This window comes from Penaeus japonicus, unplaced genomic scaffold (genome assembly GCF_977035675.1).
Source record: "Penaeus japonicus unplaced genomic scaffold, GWHDUDI00000001_assembly GWHDUDI00000014, whole genome shotgun sequence".
Classification (NCBI taxonomy): domain Eukaryota; kingdom Metazoa; phylum Arthropoda; class Malacostraca; order Decapoda; family Penaeidae; genus Penaeus; species Penaeus japonicus.
This window is the reverse complement of record NW_028234416.1, coordinates 23,318,043-23,328,042: the sequence shown is the minus strand read 5'-3', so window position 1 is coordinate 23,328,042 and position 10,000 is coordinate 23,318,043. Positions and strand designations below refer to the sequence as shown.

The 10,000-nt window shown below is 44.1% G+C and overlaps 1 protein-coding gene across 5 annotated transcripts in view; it reads left to right on the top strand.

The window, feature by feature from the left end:
- Nucleotides 1-10,000, top strand: part of LOC147470545 (patj homolog) — a 280,928-nt gene that overhangs the window by 119,010 nt on the left and 151,918 nt on the right. The gene's annotated exons all lie outside the window — the stretch shown is intronic.

The following is a 10,000-nucleotide window of genomic DNA, read 5'->3' as shown; positions in this document are numbered from 1 at the left end:
TTGCGGTCCCTGCGTTAATGATCGTGTTTTGTTTTGAGTGGGAACGTGGCTTTTTGGCAATGGCTGTTTGTCCGGTCTCTGTGAAGGAGGAAACTTTTTGAGCTCTTAAGGCTGACGAGCGTGATTTTTGCCGTTTTGTGGGGAAATGGCTGATATTCGGAGGTATGTTTGCGTTGCCGTCGATTTGTTTTGCGTGTTGGTTGTCACTTCATCTTTCTCAAAGCCCTTCGACTCTCTTCTCGCTTCTCTTTTCCCACTCCCCTTCGCTCTTTATCCCTTTCTCTCCCTCCTTTTTTTTGTCTGCTCCTCATTTTCCCTTTCCCCTCTCCCCCCACTTCTTTGTCCTTTCCTCTCTAGTCTTCCACATACCTCTCCCTCTTTTTCCTTCTGACAACTCCCTCCTTACCTCTCTCCATCCCTACTTACCTACCTTTTCTTCCCTCCTCCTCCTACCTACCTCCCCTCCCTCCCTCCCTCCCTCCCTCCCTCCCTCCCTCCCTCCTCTCCCTCCCACCCACCTTCCCTCTCCCTCCCTCCCTCCCTCCTTTCCCCTCCCCTCTCCCTCCATCCTTCTTTTTGCTCTTAACGGGAAGTTTCTCCTCCTGGCTGTCTGTCGGGTGATTTTCGGGCTTGTTCTCCGGAGCCGCATAGTTTCCCCGCCAAGTCGGTGCCGCTCCATCGCCCCGTCTCGCGGTACATTGCGAGGGGGAATTGGCGAGCATTCCGCGCCGGGCAAATGGCAAAGTTCGGTACATCCGTCTTGTAGGAGTGGAATTCCAGCTGGCCGCCGTGATCCGGCATAACTCAGGAATTTCAGGGGCTCGGTTATGTGTGTACGTGCGCGCGTATGTGTATGCGTGTGCGTGGGTGGTTGTGTGGATGGGTTGAATGTGTGTGTGTGTGTGTGTCGGTGGTTGGTGAGTATAGGAGGTTTGCCTTTGTGTTTCTGCGTCAACACGTACTTTTATATTTTTCTTTTATTATTATTGTTATTGTTGTTCTTATGTTATTCTGTAGAAGATGGTAGGCTTTCTTTGCGTGTTCTAAAAAGATTAGGTAGAACTAAAACATTTCTTGAACTGTAACGAATGGATAGTCCGAATGTTTGGGGCCATTAATGATCTATTGATATTTATGATTGCTTACAGAACATCTTGATATATCTTGCACAGAAGCCGACACAAGATTCTCAGGTACATTAATTTCCCTTCTGGTAACGATATCGCCGCTTTAGGTTCTTCGGTCTTAATCTTTTTAATTATTTATTTAGTTTAAAGTTTAAGATATTTTCACTAATGTGTGTGGAGATGTGCGGCTAATGCTCGTTTTTTTTCTCATTGCAGGTACGACTCCTCATAGTAATGGTGATGATGATTACCTTCGTTAAGCGATAAGTATTTTTAAAATCTTTGTCCTCAGGTTTTCTTTCCGGGGATTCATGTAAATGCTATGTTTTGATTAATCTTGGTTAGTTCTTGCATACTCGCTCACTTTAAATAGTCTTACTTGCATAGCGTATTTCCATGGCTATCTCATTATCATTGTTATTTTCGTCCACTCTTCAATCCCTTCTTTATTTCGTTTCTCTTCGCTCGCCACAAGGTACATCTAATATCATGGCCGTCGTTACTCTTCACATAAATCATCTCTTTATGTACTTTTCCCCTGATTTATTAACTCTCATTCATTATTTATTTTTTTTCACAATGCGTCACATAGTATCGTGGGGGATGGGAATGAGTGTATGGGGAAAAAAGTAGTTGGGTGATATGATTTAAAAGCTTGAAAACTATGTATTTTTAAACCTCAGACTCGTCAGTTGGAGTTGTTTTGTTCTCTCTCCCTCGATCAATTTTCTCTCCCCACTTCTCTCCCTCCGTCTTGTTTTTTGTACCCCCTCCTCTATCTTTTTCTGTACCCCTCCCCCTCCTCAGTCCTCCAACTCACACTCTCGCAATGTTTTCCATTCCCCCTCAGTCTTTCGTAAAGATACATAAATAAAAAGGTGCAACAGCATGCATATTACACGTTTGTTTGTTCAACATGTGGCTGGAGTGGCTAGCCACCCACTCTTCCACATAACCCCACCCACACCCAGCCAGCCCACCGCCTCCGCTTCAACCCTTATCCACAATGTGCCAGTCTGACGGAACGGTTAACTATTAGCTCTCCTACTAGGCTAGTTAGGGGGATAATTCCTCTATAGTGAAACGCGTGCTGTCGAGGCTGTGGCGGAGATGGAACTCGAGGTGGAATTGGTGTAAGATGCAGTGGGTATTGTAAGCTGTCACGTGGATGTTCTTTTGGTAATTTGTATTTATTTTTTGCTGAATAAATTTTGTTAATTTGTGTATATGTACAGGTTTTGTTATTATTGCCATTATTATTGTTATTATCATCACTTTATTAGTATGATTGTTATTATTATTATCACGTATCAATGTCATGTCCCTTACCTGTTAAGATAAGCGATGGGTGATTTCGAATGAGTTATGACAGTCCTTAGTGGAGTCTGGCTTCCTCAAAATACGTTGTTCTGCCCAGGAACGACTCCCATCCCCGTTATAAGGAATTATATTTGAGGAGGGGCACAGAGGAGCTTCTTGTTCTGAAGGCAATATTCTTCCGATCAGTTTGAACGGACCCTCTTATTTCCCCTCCTCATTTCCTCGCTCTGCCTCATCCATCCCCTTCTTTCCTTCACTGTCCTTTTTCGGATTATTTATTCGTTCACGCATCCACGAACTCAGTCACTCAATGGCTCTCTTTCTTTCTTTCTTTATCTCTCTCTCTTTCTCTCTTTCTCTTTCTCTCTTTCTCTCTCTCTCTTTATCTCTCTCTCTCTTTATCTCTCTCTCTCTTTCTCTCTTTCTCTCTCTCTCTCTCTCTCTCTCTCTCTCTCTCTCTCTCTCTCTCTCTCTCTCTCTCTCTCTCTCTCTCTCTCTCTCTCTCCCTCTCTCCCCCTCTCCTTTCTCTCCTCTCTCTCTCTCTCTCTCTCTCTCTCTCTCTCTCTCTCTCTCTCTCTCTCTCTCTCTCTCTCTCTCTCTCTCTCTCTCTCTCTCTCTCTCTCTCACCTACTCACTCACTCACTCACTCATTCATCCATCCACTTACTCATTCACTCACTTTGTATGTCTATCATTCTCTCCTCAATTTCTAGCTGAGCTCCATTTATCACGCTCTTTTGCTCTTACTCATCTTTCCTTTATTCCGCATGTCCCTATCACCCCTCTCCCTCTCCCCATTTCTTCACCCCTGTTTACCTATCCTTTTTGTCCACGCTTTGGCTTCACCCTTCGCGAATTCCGTCAACAGTACCTTTGATTTCCATTGTCCGGACACCGAGGAAGGTTAATTCTCACGAGGAAGCTAAACAACGAGACAGGGAGGGTGGGCCGTGTTTGTTTGTTTGTTTACTTGTACTTTATGCATTTGTTTATTCGGTTTATTTTATTAGCTTTTTCTGAACAACAGGACGTTCAAGATGTTCCATGACTTTTTTATTGACTGTATGAAATGTCTGTAAATTTAATTGAATGTGTATCTTTGTTGTGTTTATTACGTATCAAAACATTATGTATATTTAATTCCGCTTCCCTCAAGGCAACAGGGCAGCAATGATGGCCCAGAACTTTTTCTTTTTGTTTTTCTCTATTAAATGTTCTATTGATTTAGTTTTCTGTGGTGTTAGACTTGTGATTACAGGTCTACTGTGCTTATGGATTCAACAATGTTAATAAATTTTAGCATACTAGGTCTGGCAGAAGTGATACGTAAATGAATTGTATGATATTTGTTGTGCACTTTATGTTTTGGTATATACAACTTTAACATGCAGTACTAATAAGAGGGAAAATATATTAGACCCATTATGGTATTTTATTCCCATGTAATTGTTCATGCAAATCTAATTTGGAATGTTGCGCTTGCTTATAATAAGTGCCATCATTTACAATAAACAAAATCTTTGTTTTACTTATTTGTCTATGATCCCTGTTGTTTAACGTGACGACCTTTACATTTCTGAAAATATATTGTAGTCTACCTCCTCTTATCCTCATGTGTGAGTATTTGACTGTCTGTGGATGTGCGTTTGTATTTGTTTGTTTGTTTTTATGCGCATATGTAAAACTACTATTACGTGCATTGCTTCATTTGTGTTTCTATACTTACGTGTTTTACACATCTGACATTTGTTGCTCTATCTGAACCATCTGTGACGTTTGACTTTTGTCCGAGCGGAATTTGCTAACTGCCATTTTACCTTTACAGTGCGCCATTGTGTCCTCCGACACGCCCTTCCTGCCTCGGTTGTTCGGTTGCTTCACATCCTCGCCAGCATTTCGTAACCCTTGCCATACAAACACGTCTCTTGTTCAATAGTTGAACAGCGTGTCACTGTGCTTTAACGGGATTAACTTGCAGCTTCTACTTATGCTGCTGAAGCGGAATTTTACACCTAGTGCCTCTTTCTAGTAATATTCGCAAAGCCAAAGATTTCAATTTTCCGTAAGTGATACTGCAGACAGCCATTAGGAGACGGAGAATGGCATTTAAATCCACCGATGGCATTACCAACAAACAGGAATAGCGCCAGGTCACGTGATTATCAGAGGAGAGAGAGGAAGAAGGAATAACATAAAAAACAATAAGCATAGCGACACGGTAGAATGAGCAAACCCCTCCTCTCCCTCCCTAGCCCCTCCACCCTTGATCCTTGGCCCTTCTCCCTTCCCCTTGCCTTCACTCCGCCAGCCCCACTCCACTTGTCGGGCCAGCAGAGCCGGTTAGAAATAAACTTGCTGATTTCCGGAGTCTCGTTCCTTTGCAATTTTCCGTCTCGCGTTATTCAGTAGCGCCTCGAGAATACGCAAGGAGGTCCCCCTCCTATATTTATTACCACACGGCACGTGTCCATGCCAAGATCTCTCTCTCTCTCTCTCTCTCTCTCTCTCTCTCTCTCTCTCTCTCTCTCTCTCTCTCTCTCTCTCTCTCTCTCTCTCTCTCTCTCTCTCTCTCTCTCTCTCTCTCTCTCTCTCTCTCTCTCTCTCCCTCTTCCTCTTCCTCTTCCTCTTCTTCTCTCTCCCACACTTTGTCTCTCTTGTCTGTGTATTATGTATGTTGACTGTAGGTAGTGGTGATTCTACGCTATTTGAGAACTGTGCTTTTGATGAGTTGCCGAATCCGTGATAAGAACGTATGTACAGTGCTTGTTTCTTCTTCTTCTTCTTTTTATACTTTCAGCGTGACTGCTTATGATACGCTCATAATCGCGCAGATCCAGCAAAGTCTAAACCATCGGAATTTTGTTAACACCTTCGCTTGGTTCCGTAAAGTCCATCGTCAGGAGGTTACAAATCCTCCTCCACCTCCCCCCCACCCCACACGCACAAACCCTTGCTCATCAAGTAATCGGAGCTACGCTAATAGTCTTTCAAACTTTACTTAATCTCCATGCCAGGGAAGAGGGAGGGAGCACGGTGCCCATTGAAGCCCCCTGCAACTGATTAGTATGTCAGAGGCAATTAAAATACGTTATGGTAATGTCAGTGGATGCCTTGTATTAGTCGGTGATGCCTGGCTATATGTAACAATTGTAAAAAGGTACCTTTGTAAATACTGCAATGATTTATCCCACGTCAGTGATTTTTCCTAGGCGTTTTGTTGCTGATGAGCTCAAAATGCCGAGCGTTTGTATTGTTAGATGGGGCCAGTTACCAAAGGGAATTGGTAATGAACTGATAATGAGGATTGTCCTTAAGCGCACTTTTCGGAGATATAATTTGTTTTTGAGATGCAATTAAGCTAAAGCAAAGAGAGAGATTTATAATAAACACAGTCACATGTGTACATGTTTATTTATGTATTTGAGAATGTGCATGTGCGCATGAAAGCATGCAATCATAAGTGGCAAGGGGAGGGTTGGTTAGGGCTGTGCGGAAGAGCATTTTATCAGTCACTGTTTTTCTCCTTTCATCTTTTTATTTTGTTTTCATTTTCTTTTTGTTACTTATGTTTGTGCTTTCGGGTTGTGCCCTCCGTTGCTTGGGCATTTGCGAATTTTCTTTTTGTCATATTTACTTTTACTTTATATCGAACATCCATCTTCATGCACTGCCAGATTGCACCGTTTTTCGGGACATTTCCAGTTGACAGAGATTGCTTATTTTATATGAAAAAATAGGAGACTTTCGAAACATTGGGATGAATTTGGCCCCGTAATCTCTCTCTGGTGGACAGAGTGCAAAAAATGAAGATTGTTACGTCGAAAATATTGGAAAACTGGAAACCCATTACAAAAATGGCCAGACTTAATATTGCATACATTCGGATGAAATATTGGAATGCGAACTCTATATACCAGTAAAACTGAGTATTAGATGCTACGTTCTCATTTCTCATACTTAATTAGTCCGCGAAAATGCATGAGCATAGATTTGTAAGGGAACCTATTTTTATAATTATTCGCTCCTCCACCCCCCCCCCCCTCTCTCTCTCTCTCTCTCTCTCTCTCTCTCTCTCTCTCTCTCTCTCTCTCTCTCTCTCTCTCTCTCTCTCTCTCTCTCTCTCTCTCTCTTTCTACTTTCTCTCTCTCTTTCTACTTTCTCTCTCTCTCTCTTCCTTTCTACTTTCTCTCTCTCTCTTTCTCTTTCTTTCTACTTTCTCCCTCTCTTTCTCTCTCTCTTTCTCTTTCTCTCCCCTCCCATCCACATCCACATCCACATCCATATCCCCATCCCCATCCTCATTTCCATCCTTATCCCAATATCCTCCTCCTTCTCCCTCACCCTTTCTATGTCTCTCCATCTTCTCCCCCCCCCTCCCTTTCCCCTGACACTACCCCTACTCCTCTCCCCTTTCCCCTGCCACTACCCCTACTCCTCTCCCCTTTCCCCTGCCACTACCCCTACTCACTCCCCTTTTCCCTGCCACCACCCCTACTCCCTCCCCTTTCCCCTGCCACTACCCCTACTCCCTCCCCTTTCCCCTGCCACTACCCCTCCTCCCTCCCCTTTCCCCTGCCACTACCCCTACTCCCTCCCCTTTCCCCTGCCACTACCCCTACTCACTCCCCTTTCCCCTGCCACTACCCCTACTCCCTCCCCTTTCCCCTGCCACTACCCCTACTCCCTCCCCTTTCCCTGCCACTACCCCTACTCACCCCCCTTTCCCCTGCCACTACCCATACTCCCTCCCCTTTCCCCTGCCACTATCCCCTACTCCTTCCCCTTCCCCCTGCCACTATCCCCTACTCCTTCCCCTTCTCCTTGCCACTATCCCCTACTCCTATCCCCCTCCCCCTGCCACAACCCCCTATTCCTCTCTCCTTCCCCCTGCCACTACCCCCTATTCTTCTCCCCTTTCCCCTCTCCCTGCTCCCCTCCCCATCCAACTTCTAATAGCTCAGAGGGAGAACGTCTCAACGCGCAAGACATTTTATACGATTTTTTAGCATACAGATTGCCGTCTTATCGTTATCCGTAGCGGGGCGGAAACTCGCGTCGCATGTCTGTTTAGCCAAGATGTTTATTGTCTGCGGTAGCGGCTGGAGGAGCTTACTTACTCGCGCTGTACTCGGGAGATAAGCGCCTGCGGTACGGCTGTGCTTGTGGGATTATGGGAGATTTGCTTTTGTATGATTTGCTTTTGTTTTTGCGTTTGTTTGGTCGTTTGTTTATGTTTATAGTTGTATATCTTTATTGATGATAGTAGTTTTATTGCTGTTATAGATTATGGAAAAAATGTATCGTTTTTATTATCACGGTCATTATTATTGACTATTAATATCATTGTTTTTGTTGTCTGTGGGTTTATCCTTAAATACATTTGTGTGTATGTGTGTGTGTGTGAGAGAGAGAGAGAGAGAGAGAGAGAGAGAGAGAGAGAGAGAGAGAGAGAGAGAGAGAGAGAGAGAGAGATCCTGCTTTGCTTTGATGCTCATTGTTCTATGTCATATTGAAATCAAATCCCTGATCATATTTTTTGCATAACAATAACAACGTTATTAAGTATCACATAATCGCATATACAAGAACTAAACGTTATTACTACGACTGATGATGTTTGGGGCGTAATTTCCCTTTTTATGATGATTAGGTGCGTTGGTCAGAAATTATTACGTAATTGCTTCTTTTTATGGACTTTGCATGATTTTTCGTTGCATTTGGAAAGCATGTTGGGTGTTTTTTAAAAACAATTTTTGCTTTTAGTCTCTGTAGACTCTGGTGGACAGTATTGGTACCTAATGTTTTGCTTGTGCACAGGTGTATATGTATTTAGATTTTCAGGACACACACGCACAAACACACACACGCACAAACACACACACGCACTCACTCACTCACTCACTCACTCACACTCACTCACTAACTCACTCACACTCACTCACACTCACTCACTCACTCACTCACTCACTCACTCACTCACTCACACACACAAACAAAAAGGCAAGAAAGTTCTGGACTTTTCCTTTCATTTTCTTTTCCTTCCTCCTTACTGAGAAAACCTAAGGTGTTAAAAAGGCCTTATCTTGAGAGCCCTGATAGAACTCCTCCTTCACTCTGCCACCTATCTTCTGTTGCCGCCTTTTACTGCTCAATGATCATTTTATCTGCGGAGTCTTCATTATCAGTCATCCTAACTATCATCCGTTTCCTCGCGATATTACTACATCCTCCTCATCGCACCATACGAAGTCCTTTCACAACTTTCCAAATCGTTATTATCCATCCCATCACACTGCTTTCTACGATAGTATTTCTTGTTCATTTATCATCCACATTTCTCCCTGTGTTGCATAATCTCCATATATATAGTTTACCAAACCCATTTCATCACACTCTCTACCTCGTTTTCCTTACGTAAGTGACAAAAAATAATGTTGATAAAATAGCAGAAGAAACGCTATGCACGTAACAGAGTTATTGATAAGATGAGTCAGCAATTTCGGAATGCTCTTGCATTTCATCTTTCTTATAATTTGCCGAACCCATTCCATCAGCCTCACGCCCTCGCCCTGCCTTTCTATTCTCTTCATGCCATCCACAACCTCTCCAAATATCCCTTCCCACGTCTCATCTAGCCGGTTGGTCTCGTCCTCCTTTCGCCCACGTTCGCCTACGTTGTATTTTTCCCTGCACGCTCGTCACACTTGTTGATACTCCGCCGACGAGGCCTAGACTGCCCCCTAAGGTTGTTTGTAAATGTAAATATTGTTATTTTCCTGGTGATGACGTCACCGTAATGCTTGTTGCTCAAGAGAGCGATTAAGATTGGTCGTATTGAGAACAACAGGCGGTTGCGAGGTGATGATGGTGGTATTTGACGTCTAGCTCGATGCGGTGCTGCAATAGAGCGCAGCGTGGGATTGCTTTATGCGATGGAGCGTGGTATAGCGTGCCGTGGCATAGAGTAGCGTGATGTGGCACTGCGAGGCACCTTTGCTGACGCGGTAGTATTGGAGATGTGGAGTCAGCCCTCTTGTTCCTGATACTGGGAGAATGTAGTGTACCGCATACGATATCCGCGATACGTCTACATGTATTGATGGAGGGTATTGTCGTTAGGATTCCTGTTTATAAACGTAAATAAACTGTTCCTGCACTCTTGCTTGATTATTCTGTTATTCGGTAAGCTCTTCATGAAGGCTTTCGACCCATCCTGTAAACGGCACCCTCACAGGGACGAGATCATTATGCAACAGTGTTGATGTTTGGGATTAGCACAGGTCCTCGCTAATGCTGTCTCTAGCTGAACCAAGAAACATAAACGTTGATATTACTGCTCGCTCCAGTGTTTATGTCAGAAACATCTATTGGCGTGTTGGCACTGGAGCCATTACCGGCGATTCCTCCATCACGATCTGCACCTCCATTACTTTCCCCGCCGACGCAGGCACCGCAGGGAGCATTGCTCGCCCGCGCTCCGTCACTACCGCCAACACTCCTTCCATTATTGACACCACTTCCGTCAGTCGCCCAATTCCCTGTTGCAGACTCCT